The 18058-nt window shown below is 46.0% G+C and overlaps 1 long non-coding RNA gene across 1 annotated transcript; it reads right to left on the bottom strand.

The window, feature by feature from the left end:
• Window positions 1-7403: 7403 nt before the first annotated feature.
• On the bottom strand, window positions 7404-9154 carry LOC144169156 (uncharacterized). Its single transcript, XR_013322377.1, has 4 exons — window positions 9029-9154; window positions 8723-8796; window positions 8271-8329; window positions 7404-8011 (listed from the first exon to the last, which is right to left on the bottom strand). It is a non-coding gene; the product is annotated as an uncharacterized LOC144169156 (long non-coding RNA).
• Between the last annotated feature and the right edge of the window lie 8904 nt (window positions 9155-18058).

Here is an 18058-nt window from a genome sequence, read left to right as displayed (position 1 = left end):
GCTGTGTCTGTTTACTTTTCATGCAAACCTGCAACCACTGAATATGTAGCCATGCATGCAAGCAAAAAAGAAACTACACTGAAAATGACTGTGACTAAAAGACGCATCCCGTTCCCATCAAGTGCAATTTTCAGTGCACTACCACTTCTAAACGTGCTGACTCCTGTTAATCATTTCAGTTTGCACCATGCTATAAATGGCTGGTGATACATGTGTTTAAGCGAAGTCCTGGGAACAAATAGAATTCTTTTATTCAATTTACAATTTCCTGTTGGCCTGAGTGGAAAAAAAAATACAAACCAACTGATTGGTTAGCAAAAAACCTGCGGTGTCCTTGGACGTATCCAACTGAAGAATGGTGTGCCACAAATGCGAAACTTCAAACAGAATTTTTTGCTTTTGAACACTGAATAGCATTATTGACAAATGGATTAAGTGAAAGTAACCTCGGCAGCAAAAATACGAACCTATTTTAGGAAAGATCGTCAACACATGGTCAGAAGTAGAGTTCATCGAAGAGTACAATTTCCCAGCATCCACTATGGCATTCCCTGTAGCCATTTCTAGTTTCAGCGTGTAAAACTACCTTGGCTTTTTTATCCGAAGACGGCAATCACATTTTTGCACACAATGGAAGATCAGTGCAGTTCATACTTGCATATGAAATGAGTGAGTATATATACTGTTCTCTTCATGCCTGACCAGAAGAAAAGTGCAATTTGCTTCACTTCAAAGTAGGGGCTTTACCGTATTTACCCGATTCTAACGCGCCCCCAATTCTAACGCGCACCCGATTTTCCTGGCAAAAAACCCGAAAAAACTTGCACCTCCGATTGTAACCCGCACGGGACTTTGTGACCCAGACAAACGAATGCGAGAGAAACGGGCGATTTATTTCCCTAAGTAATCTCACTCATCTCACTCCTCGTCGCTCTCCGCTGACCACAACATCTCGGCCTCGGTGCCTTCAAGGGCGTTCGCGATGCCACACTTCTGAACGAACGTTCAACCATGGTCTATGGGATCGTGGCCCACGCCTCACACGCCCATCCCGAGAGCTTCTCCAGAGGTGCACGCTTCAGCCGACCGCTCGTTTTGAACACGTGGGAGCCGCTGCTGCCATTGCTGTTATCAAGCGCGCAAGTGAAACGATTTGACGATTTGTGTGAACTCCGATAGAAAAGCCTAGGCGCCTAGGCTTGCTGCGTCCGAAAAATCGTTGCTAAAAGCCATGGAGGAAAAAAAAAGTTTTCCTCCATGGTAAAAGCTTTGGCGCCATTTTGAGATGGCGATGGCGATGGGTGGGGCAAAATTTCCGCTGTTTCGGCACTTTCGGTTTTGTGTCCGATTCTAACGCGCATGCGATTTTCCGGACTATTTTTTCGGCAAAAAAAGTGCGCGTTAGAATCGGATAAATACGGTAGTCTGAAATATCCTGAATGAGTGGAAGCTGAATTGTCACACAATTATAGTTTTACTGCAGCGTCACAGAAGAGTTTAGGTTGTCGAGAAAAATTGGAAGCTCATCACTGCTGACTGAGGGCCATCTTTCAGGGAAACTTGCACAAATATTATGAGCTTCGTATCGTCTAAAGTCACACTAGTGTTTTCCTAGTTTCGCTATGCTGCTGCATTCTTCAGAAATAACACTTCCCTGCAGAAACGTCTTACTGTCATTGAGAATACCCCCATGATGGTGGTTATGGCCATCCTAAGAGATTGTAAGAATTTTTAAAGGAAACTCTGCAGCGTACCATTTTCTTTGGGACTTTACAAGGCAAATTATAAATTATGCCTTCTATATCAAGCAAATGCTTACTCAGAATATGTACAGATGCTGTGAGTAGCCATACTGGGAACTGTATGCAAATAAAATATAAGGCATATTTTATGACTGCAGTTCATATGGTCAACAGTACAGTTGTCATCCAATACTGCGATATCTCTAGCACTTTACTGTGGCATGCCTCATAGCCTGTACCTGGCTTCATCGCATAAAACTCCCTTAGTTTGATCCCAAGACTGCGGTCACATTTTCATACGCGTTACCTGATAGTGCATGTCATCATACGTGAACATGTATTCATGTATTACGTACCTCAAATAAATGGTGTCTAAATAAGTAAACCTCTAAATAAAAGCAAAATATTGCAATAACTGTAGCATTGTTTAAATGTAATCTGGTAGCTTTCGTGGCACAGAGCACCTGTATCAGTTCCCTGTGAAGAGGGAAGCAATTTATGTTATTACATGTCTTATTTTTGGTAACACAGGGGGTTTGGTGCCTCGGTTTGCCTCCCCCCTCCACACTTTTTTTACTCACATCCATAGGTGACAGTGATCGATTTGCTGTGGTGAGAGACCCAGGTGGTTTCCTCCATAGAGCAGCAGCATTTGCACATAGCTGCCCTTGTCTGTAAATTAGCCAATTGAATCGTGGTGCTTTTAATCAAACTTATCTTACAAGGATTATAATATAGTCCTCCTTGCTATAAATTGTTTGCATAGTTTTTGGTATGTATAGAAAATCGCATTTTGCTGACATCAGTGGGATAAACAGGATGAGGTAACAATCAATTACACATCCACAAAGCACACAGATTGTGCCTTAAACTGAATTAGCTTATAAAATAGCTAGCGAGAAGCATATATAGCACACTTTTTAAGTTGAAACTTCCTAATTAATCCACTCATGTTCAAACATAACGCCGAATGCAGGCTATGCAAGCTATGCAAGAGCTAAGCTAGCTCTTACCGTTTAGCATTTACACTATTTTTATCTGAGTAGAAGATTTTGGAGCTTTCTTTTGTATTTGGTGCACTTGAGCCCCACGATGTGCATCATGGGACAAACTCTCGTATCATGATTTTAAGGAATATATACGCAACCATGCATGTACGTTGGTAACTGAGGTATGTTTTGAAATGCTGACGTTTTGCCATCTGGCCCTTTTATCACGTTTTAATAGCGGTCGGTAGTACGGCTCATCTTTCGCCCCAAAAATAGAAGAATTATGCAGAACTGGGGCTTATTTTGCTGAGGCAATCGAATAAAATACAAAGCAAACACGTGCGCGCTCCGTGCTTGTTGACGAAAAGTCGGAAATGCTGATGAAAAGTGTCGTGTCAGCTCATAGGAACCCCAAAACTTGGAAAGCGATGTGCAGAGCACGCTTGACGCTCCTTTGGGGTGGGATGTATGCAGAAACGGAAATGTTATTATTCATTTTTTTTGCGTTAGGCTTAAAACACGTGTGTTTACTCAGCGCCCCCAGTACCAGAGGCGATAGTTTATTTTTTCACCTAATAGCTAGGAATGAAGGCGGTATTCTGTACACTGTTTATACCTCTCGAAATTACGATGCACGGCGACCACTGAAGGTCATCAGCTTCAAAATGAGTCAAGGAAGTTTAAACTGAACAAAGCAAACTCGATCATCCTGTCCAGACGCTTTTTGAATTTGTAAAAAGCTTGCATTGCACACCGCTAAGACGAGGGAGGACGGGGGGAGGCTAGGTTGGTGAGTTACAGTGTCATTATTACATTATAAGCGTCGCGAGCGATGAGCGAGCGATAGCTTCCGATCGATGCATTCGTGCACGAAGCGAAGCCGACTTTCTGGAAATCGGTGGGAGCGGTGGTTGTTGTATGCTACCAACTGTCCCTGTTCTCGGTTCATTCGATGTCCAAACTATTTAGGAGTCACTGGCTCTCCTTTCATCTAAAAATGGCTCCGTCTGGGAGTCCAGGCACCAGGTCAAACAAGCATCTGAACGACGTAGGTCCAAATTGGAACTAGTTTTGTTTTAAATGGTCCCAGCAGATAGGTTTTGCTGGGGGATAACACCTGGCCCCTTAATTTTACAAATATTAGCTTTAGGAATTGTCATGCTCAGACAAAGCAGCCTAACTTTTTTACCAGCATTGTTAGCATATTTGGATTTTTTATTTCCCATATTCATTAGAAGTAATTCCAAACACTATTTGATATTACGTTCCAGCCAGTTTGAGTTCAAACAGAAGGCACCGTTGCAGCGCTTACACAATAGGCAATTAAACAGCATTTGCGCACCTTGATTGTACTGTTAAACTTGCTCCACTTTCGTCAGAGTTTTTTTTTTTTTTATTGTGAATGATGCGGTCCCACAGCTGCAACCACTTGTGAAGGACCATGTCTAGGGCCATAACAATTGTATGATGAACTAGGTAGTAAAGCTAAGAAATTGTAATATACAAAGGATAAAAAAAGGCAGGAAGTTAAGAAACATCTTTAGTTGGTGTGAGGTATACTACTACTCATTAACTTGGGGATCATAATTGAAGAGCAGGATCATGATGCTACGCTCATTTGGTGAACAGTGGTGTTTAACAATGATTTATCGTGTGATGAGTGGGATTCCCTTCTCAGCATCAAATAGGAAGAATCTGAGCCAGTTAATTGTTACATGTTGAATTCTACGACAGTCAGCCTGAAGACTCAGACAAAAGGAGAAAAAACAGAGCCGTGCACGGTGTTGCATGGTGCATATCATCCCTTCATTTCCTTGCCTTTTGTTTGTTATTCGAGGCTGACCATTGAAGAGTTGAACTGCTCCTCATGATGGACTTTGCATTTTACCCAACTCCTTGCTAGTATGATCAAGGAAGGAATTGAGGAGCAGGATCTTGCTTTTTGTGGTAAACAATGGTGCTTCGTCTTGTTCCTCACTTATGTGAAGAGTGGAATTCTCTTGATATTGCTCATCGGTAGCGTGAAGAACAGAATGAGCAGAGAGATCATGACCCTTCTCTTATGAGGCACAGAAATATTCGGTGTGGAGTGCAATACTCATGTAAAGAATGGGATGATGCCCCTTCTGATTTGGTACCAAGAGATACATGCGGATGCAGAGGCATAAATTTAACCTTTTGATAAGTACGATACCCAGAAATGCTTCAGCATCACAAGAGAAAAGAAAAAAACAGCCTAAAGTTGTGCATGCTGCATTGAGACTAGGCGTTTCAGCCTCTTCGACTGTTTCAGCTGTCGATAGCTGTGTGAGAAGGCGTTGTTTTTTTAACCGGCAAACGATTTCACGGGGGAAGTTCCAGAATCAGCTGTATTGACTTGAAAGGATGTGAAAAACAGATGGGAAGATTCATGTCTACGTGGCCAAAACTGGATTTCCTTTCATTTCTGTACTTGTTCATCCCTATACGGTGAAAGGGAGCCAAGCAAGAAAGCCATTCATTGATGGCTTAAGGGGTGCGTGACCCTTCTCGTAGACAGCAGTCATGGACAAAGTCTCCTCACAGTTCAAGATTCAGAAAGAAAAGAAATGCACGTAAAATGCATGTTCAATAACTTGAGGAAGAAAGCATCACATACTTGTGACATGAACAAAAATTAGAAGTCAATGTGCCTTCTCGTAATTCCTGTTCCCTCACTTTCACTCCTATAAAATAAAGTTTTGATTTGATAATTGAACTCAAGAAGCTCTAGTCAAAGAGCGTATATAGGTGTTTTACAACGCACATGTTGTATGTTTTATTGTCTGAGCACACCTAGAAGCAAACATCCAGCTTCAGTACTGCTTTCACGCTTGAAGGCACAGTTGACTCCCAATAATACGAAGTCCACAGGGACCACAATTCAATCGAACAAAATGCACCTGAACAGCATTGTCATTAGTCCGCAACTCGTTCTCTTTTTCATTTCGTTCAGAATCTTGACTTTTGTTGTGAAGTCGAGCTTATATGTCATGGGTTGTCGTGATAGTGCAGACTTATCGCTAAAATCAAAGCCTCAAATGTTCACCTAACTGCTCACACAGTGCTGTGAGAAACAAAGAAGGTTGAGGGCCTCACAAGAGATGTGAACATTGGCGCGAGTCTGAACTAGCCTGCTGCTTTATCAGCAGTGCACTACCTTAGTTGTGATGGCACCGACATCAGTAGAGAACAATTAGGGCGCTGTTTCGACACTTGAAAATGGTTTTATATCGAGAAATGACAGTCACCTTGATGTTTCTATTCAATATAACTTCCAATTAACTAATATAATGGGTTTTAGCTTCAAATTATCAAGCAATTTCTTCCATTGAATTGCACGTAAAATTGCCGGAACCAGCACATTACTTCCAATTAAGTGACTTAAGATATGTCAGCCTGGGCGTTCTGTATCACCCAAAACTCCTTTAACTTGTTCAATAATTACAGCAGAACTGGAGCACTGTGTTTCAGTATGCATCAACATTATCTTTGTTAAAAGTACCATCCAACAGCAGGCAGTGCTCAACCGTGAATGTTCAAGAAAGCCAATTTGTGATACCGCAAAAAATTTCCATTGATTTGATTGATTGAAGGGTTTAATGCGCCGACGCAACACAGGCGATGAGGCATGCCGTAGTGAAGGGCTCCGGATTAATTTTGACCACCTGGGGATTTTGAACGTGCGCCGAAATATCGTGCACACGGGCATTTTTGCCTCCATCAGAAAAGCGGCGGCGGCGGCCGGGAATCGAACCCATGACCTCGTGCTCAGCTGCGCAACGCCTTAGCCACTGCGGCGGGTAAATTTCCATTGATGCTTAGCATTCACTTCTTATTGCATTTGGACAGTGGAGCCAGTGAATGTGCCAGGTTGGCCTTTTCGGAGTGTGCAAGATAACATTAATCTGCCCTTGTTGGGGCAGGGTGCCTGGCAATGTGCCAGCAGGAATGAAAACACAACACATGAAGGAGGGTGTCTACTACTTAGTGTTAAAAACTAATGACAACAAAAAAAGAGGTGTGAGGTTATAGGGGTAGATGCAAGCATTTTGGCTAGAAATGCTCCTCTGCAGTTATTAGCATACTCAGTCATGCATCTTTGTATCTGATGGCAGGTCTTTTAATGGCAAGCTTCCCAAAAAGACTCGTTATAACACGAAGCTTGCAAATTTCATGTCAAACAGTGCTATGAAACATTGCCAATTCTGCATTCATCACAGATGGCTAAATTAACTCCAAGGATTTGTGTTTAAGTCGTCAATGCAACAACCACATGCTATGAGCTTGTGTGGCATGCGCTTTGCACGATCAGGTATGTGTTGCGACTGAAGTACCGCTAGGTTGTGTGCACCAAGATGTTTTAGGTTCGACATGTTCAATGACAACCTCTTATTAAACAAGAAAAGAATTTAAATAAAAAAGGGGGGGGGGGGGCTTGCCAGCTACGTTTTTGTGCTCTGTTCGGGACACCACAGGGACTAGGTGAAGTTGCAAGCCACCAAGTGATTGCATTATTGCAGTGGGGCATCTGGTTTCATTTGATAGCTCTGCTATAATGCTAGCATGAAGTACACACTATAACAGCATGCCTGCCTCCATCCTTCTGTGCCAGAATAAAGTGCAGCTGGTATTATTTTTCCCTGACATGTTTATCCCATATAGAGCTGGCCGGGGGCTATGGGATAGAAACGGAAGCGCAATAGCTAGTTTGTTGATAAGATTAAATTAGGCAAAAAAAAAAAAAAAGCATTGCAGCAGCTCATAAGTTCTTGCGGGAGTGAACTGCCTCTTTTGATGGTCATAATTATATGTGGAACATATAAACGCCCAGTGGGGCTCATCATACCACGAAGGAAAGACCACAGATAAGCACTTGACAGATTTATTGTTCTCAAGAACACCAAACAAGCAAACACAAAAATTCATTCCGACTCTTATCATGCCAATTCTCGTGATACGCAATTATTTTTACTCGACGGACAAAAACAAAGCAAATTTTTGTTCTGTGAACGCGTCAAAAGGAGGTGCCACTTTACGTAAACCACCGGCTTTTAGCTGCCTGCTACCTAGCTTGAAATTGTTGCAGATTTTCTTCAGGTTCAAATTTTGCCACGCTGGACGACGACACGGCAGAATTTTCTGTGGTCACGCCAAACAAAAGTGCCACTTTGCCTAAATCGCCAGTTTTCAGCCTGCTTTCCAGAATTTTGTTGCGCGTAATACCAGTTGCTGGGGTGATAGCCGTACTCCAGGTGGCACCTTGAAAGGGAAGGAAAGCAATAAAACAAAAACAATATTGTGTACACACAGGAGAGTTTCCAGCAGCGCGGGCTGCTGTGTGGCTTAACTTGGTTTTCGGATTTTTGCGGTCCTTTGCTGGGGCTGCTCGGGGAACGCCACGTGCTATACCTTGAAAAGAAGAATTATCACCGCCACCAGCTCCACGCAAAAAAAAAAAAAAAAAAAAAACGTCGTTCACAATGCCATGGTCAGTTTGCAGCAGCATAGCGTGCCTTACCTTGGTTTTTAGATTTTTGCGGTCCCCTGAGGCCGCCGATGGAACGCCACGTGCTACACCTGGAAAAGAACAAAAGATCACCGCCACCAGGTCCACGCACAACGTCCATTTTTAAGCAGATCGTTGCTGCGCAGGCTTTACTTTACCTCCGTACTTGGTTTTTAGATTTTTGCGGTCCCCTGCAGCCGCCGATGGAACGCCACGTGCTACACCCTGCAAAGAACAAGAGATCACCGCCACCAGGTCCACGCACAACGTCCATTTTTAAGCAGATCGTTGCTGCGCAGGCTTTACTTTACCTCCGTCCTAGGTTTTTGGATTCTTGCGGTCCCCTGCTGCCGCCGATGGAACGCCACGTGCTGCACCTTGAAAAGAACAAAAGATAACGGCCACCAGCTTCACGCGCAACGTCCATTTTTTAGCAGATCGCTGCTGCGCAGGCTTTACTTTACCTCCGTCCTTGCGGCTCAGGCTCAGCGCGCGAAAACCATCACGGCGTGCCATGGGGTGGCACGTTTTGCTGCAGCTGAAAAAAAAAAAAAGGCAAAACACATGAAAGCAAAACCCTTTCGACGGGAATATGTACTGCTTACCTGGAGATTGTTGCGTTTCCGGCAGAACCATAATTTCATTCCGATGGGCTTTCGCGCCAAAAAAGGGGCACTGGCGAGCAGCACGTCGTGCACCTGCTGCAGCTGAAAAAAAAAAAAAATAAGAAAGGGGGCAAAACCCTTTTGCCGGGAATATGTACTGCTTACCTTGAGATTGTTGTGCGTTTCCTGCAGAACCACGATTTCGTTCCGACGGGCGATGACAAAGCAATTTTCGCGCCAAAAAAGTGGGCACCGGCGAGCAGCACGTCGTGCACCCGCCCGCCGCAAGCACCGGAGCAGAATGAATGAACCGCAGGCTCGGCCGCTCGGCCGGTCGGCCGCGGCCGCAGCGCGGTGGCGCCGGTGGTGCCGCCGTCTCGGCCAGGGACCTTTCTGGGGACCTTGTTTGGTTCCCTAGGCACCCTGGGTCGCCTAGGGAGACGGATCGCCTTCTTGAGCGTTGATTTCTGTTAACCAATCAGCGTTTCCAGCCATTTCTCCCCTTATACGTAGTAGCGAGGACGAGCCGCCGCCGCCGCCGCCTCTATGCCGCCGCCTCCACCGCCGCTGGCTCGCTCGGCCAGGCCATGGCCCGCTATCGCTGTACCCGCCGGGTCGGGCCGGCAAGCAACTTCCCGTGTGCATCGGTTCTTTGGTCAGTGGCTTCAGTCACAGAACAGGGAGGATTTTAGAGAAGCAAAGGTCTAGCTTTGCCTGTAGTGCCAGAAAAAGCGTAGTGGCGGCGTCGTGAACTACCCAGTACGCCCGCTTGATGGCGCTGTAAACACGGCTTTGTAAACATGGCGGATGCTTTTTGCACAGGCCGCTTGAGCTCCTTAATAACATGGCTGCCCTCGCACGGCGGCCGCCGGCTCGCTGCTCCACGGCCGGACTCGACTCTCCTCCTCCCGCGCGCGAAAGGGGCGTCGAGTCCGGCCGTGGCTGCTCCTGCTGGCTCCTGGCTGGCACGCTGGTCGCGTGTTTACTTGCGCCGCGCTAGTGAAGTGATGTTACGCCAGGTGACCAGATGGCCTCGACTGGCACAGACCACAGTGAGCAGCAAGTGAGAACAAATCGTTTATTGACATCCGCAAGTTTACAGAGGCCAGGACATCATTTCATTTCGATCGCTGCAATTGTACGTCGCTTTCGTGACAACATTTTTTTTTTGCCATAACAACTCGTTCACTTGCGCTAAGATTTCGAACGAAGGGCACAAATGAAGTATTGACGGCGACAACGGTTTCCTTTGCACCGTCTTTCTAGCGGAGTGCATAACACTCACCTTCTGTTTGAAGAATCGAATATTCTGGCCTCGACAGCTGCCTTCCGATGCGGAATTTCCCACATTTGTCATTCCACAAGCACTCAATTCTCGTGTTTTGCCAGTCCTCTCAACAACTGATGGACGCAAAAGCACATAACAGCAATAACAGTCACGAAACCGGTGCTCCGCGCACATTGAAACGGTCGGCCGTTGCAGCGGTTTCAATTTGAATTGGCGGCTTTGTGGTTGCGAATTCAGAAACAAGGTGGTGCACCAGTCGGCTGTTCGTAAAAAGTTGCGTACATTTTTGCTCAACGGATGTTTGATGCGGAACTTGTTAATAGTATTTTTAAATAACACATTGTAAGCGAACTGTGTGGGCTCTTTGAGTCACGGAATGAATGTTTTGTATTCTATACCAAAAGTAACATTTTGCCTGCGCCGTCTGGTGGGCTTGATGGTCGAAAACAGCGCTTTAGGTTGGTCAAGGTTGGTCACGTGGGGCGTCGATTTTTACGCCGCCTATAGGGAAGACAGGGAACGTCCAAGCTTGCGAGCGCTTCAGTGTACGCGTGCACTAATCAACGAATAGCGTGGAACTCATCAGTGTGGAGAAGCGTGTATGGATTGTAAAAGCAAGTAATCATCGTATAGAGCTAGGTGGACAGCGAGACGGCAGGTTGACTTGCAGCCGCATCGTTCTATCGGCGACTGGTAAACACGCGTAGAGTTCGGTGGCGTCAGAACTTTGCGCCTGTGAAAAGAAGCGACACTTGTGGGCCGTGATGCAGGTGTTGTGGCGTGAAAGCAAGCGTGTGCATTTCTTCGTGCAATAATATGCTGAAAAGAGCTTTCTTGAGTTTGTAATTTTCTGCTCCTCCCGCAACCCGCAAATGTTTTCGGCATTGCTCCAGGTTAGTAGCATGTGTTTTAGTTTGATTTCTACCTGCTTTTGTCGCGTAACATCATTTTCTTTGACTGCGATTGGTTGACGCACCAACGAGGTCGTACAAGTCGGGAAGCAGCTGCGCTGAACGCAGTCGCATCATCGCTCATCGCAAGTGCGAACACCACCTCAAAGCCTCATCGCGCGACGCGCGCCGTCGCGCGACGAGACAAATCGCCAGTGGGAATGTGCCTTTACTGTGTGCGTATGTATATATATATATATATATATATATATATAAATCTAGAGAAAGATAAACTCACAAAGCGCGCAGAAATAGTATAAGTAAAGAGTCGGATACACAGCAAGAACAATAACAAACAATGTTTACTTACGTAGCGGCAATGGGACTTGCCTTCATCAGAGTAAAGTTACATGATTATGGCCTACGTTTCAGCAAAGAGAACTTGCTTTCCTCTTTGCTGAAACGTAGGCCACAATCGTGCTTTTACCTTGTTCGAAGTTTTTCTTCTCTTATATATATATATATATATATATATATATATATATATATATATATATATATATATATATATATATATATATATATATATATATATACGGTCGAACAAAAGAAGTTTCCAATGGTCCAGGCAAAAATATCAAAAAGTAGAGTCCGACGCAAGTCTCAAAAAACAAAAACAAACATGTTTACTAACGTTTCGACTGGTGGTCCAGTCTTCATCGGAGTAACATTTACAGTACACTGCAGAACGCTTTTATAGGTGCGTGTGGAGAGAGGAGGAAGTTGCGCTACAGTGCGCCCTCTTTGAAAGAAATCATACGTCATCATTCAGCAAAACAAGAAAGAACGCAAGACATACACATGAGAGGGAATGCACTGCCCTCCCTCTTTTTTGGGAGAAAAGGTGCGCTACAATGCGCCCTGTTTAGAAGTAGTTATTGGCAAGTGGTACAACAAAGAGAAAAGAAAAATGCAAAGGGGCGTCTAGGAAGGAGGTAAATTGGCGCCTCTCCTCATAGGAATTAACAGAAGAAGCGGGGGCGGGGAAGAGAAAGGAGTAAAGGCGGCAGAACGAGATAAGGAAGTGGGGAACGCGCGTCAGCACGTCATCGCTTTTCGTCTTAGGAATGTGTCAACAGAAGAAGCGGGGTGAAAGCGGCAGAACGAGATAAGGAACTGGGGAGCACGCGTCAGCGCGCCTTCGCTTTTCGTCTTCGGAATGTGTCACGTGAAGCCGGCGCTATGTGGCTAAGCCGGCGCTAAGAGGCTAATTGAGTGAACCTGGAGGGATAAAACCGGCGCTGGTATGCCTAAAAAGAGGATTGGTCACGCAAGAAGCGAACGGAAGAAGGGCGAGTAATTATTGTGGCAAACATGTCAACGCGCCCACGCCTTCGTTCAGCCCAGAGGATGCGGTTTTGAACTTAAATATGAGATATGATTCGCGAACTTCGCGTGCGTGGTTGCTGTTGAAATTGGATTCAATTATTGTTACCTTCAAATTATTAAATGAATGACCCGGGATTCCGACGTGACGGGACAAAGGAAGGTTAGGAAGAGACTTGGCGTGTGCCCTATGATTGTTGAACCTTAATCTAAAAGCGTTCGCCGTCTGGCCAATATATTGCAGGTGGCAGGTATTGCACTCGAGCAGGTAAACTACGTTGGCGCTGTCACAGTTAAAATTTCCCTTCAGTTTTACAGAGAAGTGCGAGGCGGTGCTAGAGGCGGTTTTTGTTTTCGTCATGTGGGGGCATACCTGACAACGAGGCTTGTTGCAGGGCCCACAACCGGTCACTGGTGAATGGCTGAGCCTCGAAGATGTCAGAATGTCGCGCAGGTTTTTGTTTCGCCTATAGACAACACGTGGTGGTTCGGAAAATATAGATGCTAGTCGAGGACTTTGATTTAATATGTTGTGATGCTTTCGAAGTATGCCAGAAACATTCGGCACAGATGCGGAGTGAGTGAGAACTAGGTTACTTGAAGGGCGTCGGTCGGCTGGCTTCCTGGAGTTAAGGAGTTCATTGCGGCTCAGCGCTCCTGCTCGGCGAATGGAATCGTCAATTAATTGGAGCGGGTACTTTTGTTTGAGCAGATCGTTTTTTAGTCCCTCACAGTTGGAAAGAAAATCTGTTTCCTTGGAGCATATCCGGCGGAAGCGGTGCGCTTGACTGTAGGGTATGCCCGTTTTCCAGTGCTTAATGTGACTACTTTGAAAATGCAAATATTGATGGGAGTCCGTCGGTTTTCGGTAAAGGGTGGTCTCTAATTTGTTCTGCGAGACAGATACCGTCACGTCAAGGAAGTTGATGCTGGTAGCGGAAAACTGGTGTGAGAAAGAAATGTTAGGGTGGACCGCGTTAAACTCGGCTATAAATCTTAGGAGATTGGATTCTCCGTGTGGCCAAATCAGAAAGACATCATCGATGAAGCGCTTGTAAAAAAATGGCTTCAAGTCGACGCTTGCAAGAAACTCCTCCTCGAGGACTGCCATGAAAATATTTGCATAATTTGGCCCTATCCTTGTGCCCATGGATGTACCACTGACTTGAACATAGTGTTTGCCATTGAACTCGAAATTGTTTAGCTCAAGAATCAATCTCAGTAATAAGGCCAATGTGGAATTCTCGACGGGCTTAGGCTCCCGTGATTCACTGTAAGCGTGGATCACCGCTTGTATTCCATCAGAGTGGGGAATATTGGTATATAGGGACGTGACGTCCATGGTGACAAGCAGACAGCCACTGGGAATCTCAAGGTCTAATATTTCAGAGAGAAAGTGGTTGGTATCTCGTATGTATGAAGGAAAGTTAGGAAAGTGCTTGAAGCCTATAAAAAGCAGACGCCTTTTAGACCCAACCTTTCAATTATTTAGACCCAACCTTTCAAAAAGCAGACCCAACCCGGGTCATTCATTTAATAATTTGAAGGTAACAATAATTGAATCCAATTTCAACAGCAACCACGCACGCGAAGTTCGCGAATCATATCTCATATTTAAGTTCAAAACCGCATCCTCTGGGCTGAACGAAGGCGTGGGCGCGTTGACATGTTTGCCACAATAATTACTCGCCCTTCTTCCGTTCTCTTCTTGCGTGACCAATCCTCTTTTTAGGCATACCAGCGCCGGTTTTATCCCTCCAGGTTCACTCAATTAGCCTCTTAGCGCCGGCTTAGCCACATAGCGCCGGCTTCACGTGACACATTCCGAAGACGAAAAGCGAAGGCGCGCTGACGCGTGCTCCCCAGTTCCTTATCTCGTTCTGCCGCTTTCACCCCGCTTCTTCTGTTGACACATTCCTAAGACGAAAAGCGATGACGTGCTGACGCGCGTTCCCCACTTCCTTATCTCGTTCTGCCGCCTTTACTCCTTTCTCTTCCCCGCCCCCGCTTCTTCTGTTAATTCCTATGAGGAGAGGCGCCAATTTACCTCCTTCCTAGACGCCCCTTTGCATTTTTCTTTTCTCTTTGTTGTACCACTTGCCAATAACTACTTCTAAACAGGGCGCATTGTAGCGCACCTTTTCTCCCAAAAAAGAGGGAGGGCAGTGCATTCCCTCTCATGTGTATGTCTTGCGTTCTTTCTTGTTTTGCTGAATGATGACGTATGATTTCTTTCAAAGAGGGCGCACTGTAGCGCAACTTCCTCCTCTCTCCACACGCACCTATAAAAGCGTTCTGCAGTGTACTGTAAATGTTACTCCGATGAAGACTGGACCACCAGTCGAAACGTTAGTAAACATGTTTGTTTTTGTTTTTTGAGACTTGCGTCGGACTCTACTTTTTGATATATATATATATATATATATATATATATATATATATATATATATATATATATATAGCGAATAAGAATAGGAAATGAGGGGCTCGTTGAAAATAACACAGAAATAAGAGTTGGCAGTCAAGAAAACCTCGGAAAGCAAAGGGGAGGATGTGGTAGGTCATTGAAACAGATAAACAATTTGGAAAGAAAGAAAGCGGAGAAAAAATGCCCGCCAGGTGGGATCCGAACCCACGACCTCTAGAATACCGGTCTGGTGCGATAACCACTACGCTACCGGCGGGGCGATTTTCCCCTCCACTTTCTGGGGTGTTTATGTTTAGGTATTTTTAGGAGCAGGATTGGCCACCCTGGTGTAGTAACGGCCGCAACCTCCCATGAATACGCCAATTAACCCACGGCCCTCAGTCCCCAGCGGCTGCGAAGCAACTGACCACGGCGGCGGTCAGACCTGTGACGCAGCAGAGGGTGCTAAGAATCCCTGGATCCGGACAGGCCGCCAATGGAATCTGAACCTGGCAACGTTTAACGCGTGAACCTTATCTAGCGAAGCGAGTCTCGAGGTACCCGCCGCGGTGGCTCAGTGGCTAAGGCGTTGCGCCGCTGAGCACGAGGTCGCGGGTTCGATTCCCGGCTGCGGCGGCCGCTTTTCTGATGGAGGCGAAAAGCAAAAACGCCCGTGTGTTCGAGATTTCGGCGCACGTTAAAGATCCCCAGGTGGTCAAAATTAATCCGGAGCCCTCCACTACGGCGCGCCTCATCGCCTGCTTTGCGTCGGCGCGTTAAACCCTACAATCAATCAATCAATCAGTCTCGAGGTGTTGTTTGAGGAATTAGAGGGCATTAAATGGGATGTAATAGGGCTTAGCGAGGTTAGGAGAGCAGGTGAAGCCTTTACGGTGCTGAAAAATGGACACGTCTTGTGTTACCGGGGTCTAGAGGATAGAAGAGAACTGGGAGTTGGACTTCTAGTCAATAAAAGCATAGCTGGCAACATAGAAGAACACTATAGCATTTACGAAAGGGCAGCAGGTCTTGTAGTTAGGCTCAATAAGAGGTACAAGCTCAAGGTGGTGCAGGGCTACGCGCCCACATCCAGCTACGACGACCAAGCAGTGAAACGCTTCTATGAAGATGTGGAATCGGCAATGGCTAAAGCAAAAACACAGTATACCGTAGTTATGGGGGACCTCAATGCTAAAGTAGGCAAGAATCAGGCTGGAGACAAGGCAGTTGGGAACTATGGTCTGGGCTGTAGAAATAGCGGGGGGGACCTACTAGTTGAGCTTGCAGAACAGAATAACCTACGCATAATCAATACCTTCTTTTGTACACGGGAGAGTCGGAAGTGGACCTGGAGGAGCCCGAATGGGGAGCATAAAAATGAAATAGACCTCATATTATGCGATAACCCTGGCGTCGTGCAGGATGTGGAAGCACTCGGAAGGGTAAGGTGTAGTGACCACCGTATGGTAAGATCTCGAATTAGGCTAGATTTGAGGAGGGACCGCAACAAGCTAGTACGAAAGAAGCCGACAAATGAGCTAACAGTAAGACGCAAGGTAGAAGAATTCAGGGTCGCGCTGCAAAACCGATATTCAGCTCTGAACGAGGAAGCCGAGTTTACGACACAGGAAGCCAGCGACAACCTTACACGTATTATCACGGAGTGTGCAGTAGAAGTCGGGGGCACTATGGCTAGACAGGACACTGGCAAACTCTCACAGGAGACGAAAGATCTAATTAGGAAACGGCGAACCATGACAATCTCCACCGCAGCTGACAGAATAGAACTAGCGGAGCTTTCGAAGTTAATCAATAAGCGTAACACAGCTGACATACGGAAGTATAATTTGGAGAGGATCGAATACGCTGTAAAGAACGGAGGTAGCCTGCAAGCTGTGAAGAGGCGTGTTGGCGTAGGGAAAAATCAGATGCATGCACTTAAAGATAAGCAAGGCAATGACATCACAAATAGGGATAAAATAGCCACAGTGGCCGAGGAGCTCTACAGGGATCTGTACAGTAGCCGGGACATCCAGGATAATGCCGAACGAGACAGTAGCTCAGAGGAGATAGACATACAAAAGTTTGCAATACAAAAGCTTGATGTTACGCAGATTGCACATGCCTGACGCATGTGCAGTCGCGGAAACTCATGCACACGCACACTGCACACGCGGAAACTCGTGGATCCGGCAGCCGCTGGAACGTAACGCTGGAACACGCCGGAGACCACGCGGCCTCCAGCGAATAGCGTGGCCGATGCTCGCGCTAGGCCTTTTTTCTTTAATAGCCGTGTAATTACAAACCCGCGTCGCTGTTAACAAGAAATACAGAAGTCCTTCCTTCAGGGACACCTAAGTAGCGCTACAAAATTTAGCTAGACTCATTTGGGCACTCTTCAGCTGATTTGGTCGTGCTTCTGAATCAGGGCCAAATCGCGTCCCATCATCGCGTTCCGTCAATGACGCTCACTCTCTTCATGAAAGCAAATTTATTCTCCCGGATAGAAAAAAAAACTATTAAACGAGCATGGACAATAACCGTTCGAAAATTCGTTCCTTATATTAGTTAGGACCATTAAAACACAACAAACAAATATTTCTTGAACCTGATTTATTTAAACAGCAAAACGCGAGAGAACACGAGATAATTAAAATGGAAAGTCAGTCTTTAGCTGGAATGCTTGCCTTGGTGAACCTTGATCTGTTGGCAATGCATTCGCCCATCAAAACGTGGAAGGGTATCCTGTGGCGAAAAGCGCACGTCTCTGTGGTGCTGCATTATCTCGAAGAGTATGCACGCACGATACCTGCCGAAGTCACGCAGGGGTCATTGCAAGTTCAGTCGATTGTCGAAGCACATCGCACGTATTCGAAATCACACTGCGTGCGAAATTCGTCGTATTCACGCGCATCAATGTGCCAATAATCCGAAGCACCACGGTTAGTCGTCGCTAGAGGAGTCCTCACTTCGAGATGCTTGAAATCCGGACCACTGATTTTAGATGAAGAGCATCTGATTCACTCGCCTTGTCCCTCCGGCGTCGTCGTCGGCGTTGTCCGCCCCTCCCCCATTCTCCTCGCCGCGCCAGCTGCGCTCTCCGCCGCTCAGCCCCTCTCCTCTCCGATAGTGAACACTCTCTCGCGAGGGGCATTGGATTGGATTCGATTGGATCGACTTGGATTAGATTGGATTGGCTTGGATTTGGATTGGATGAAAGTGGA

This window comes from Haemaphysalis longicornis, unplaced genomic scaffold, assembly GCF_048455015.1.
Source record: "Haemaphysalis longicornis isolate Haplotype H1 unplaced genomic scaffold, Haemaphysalis longicornis Haplotype H1 scaffold_1, whole genome shotgun sequence".
Lineage (NCBI taxonomy): Eukaryota > Metazoa > Arthropoda > Arachnida > Ixodida > Ixodidae > Haemaphysalis > Haemaphysalis longicornis.
This window is presented reverse-complemented; position numbering and strand designations above follow the sequence as displayed.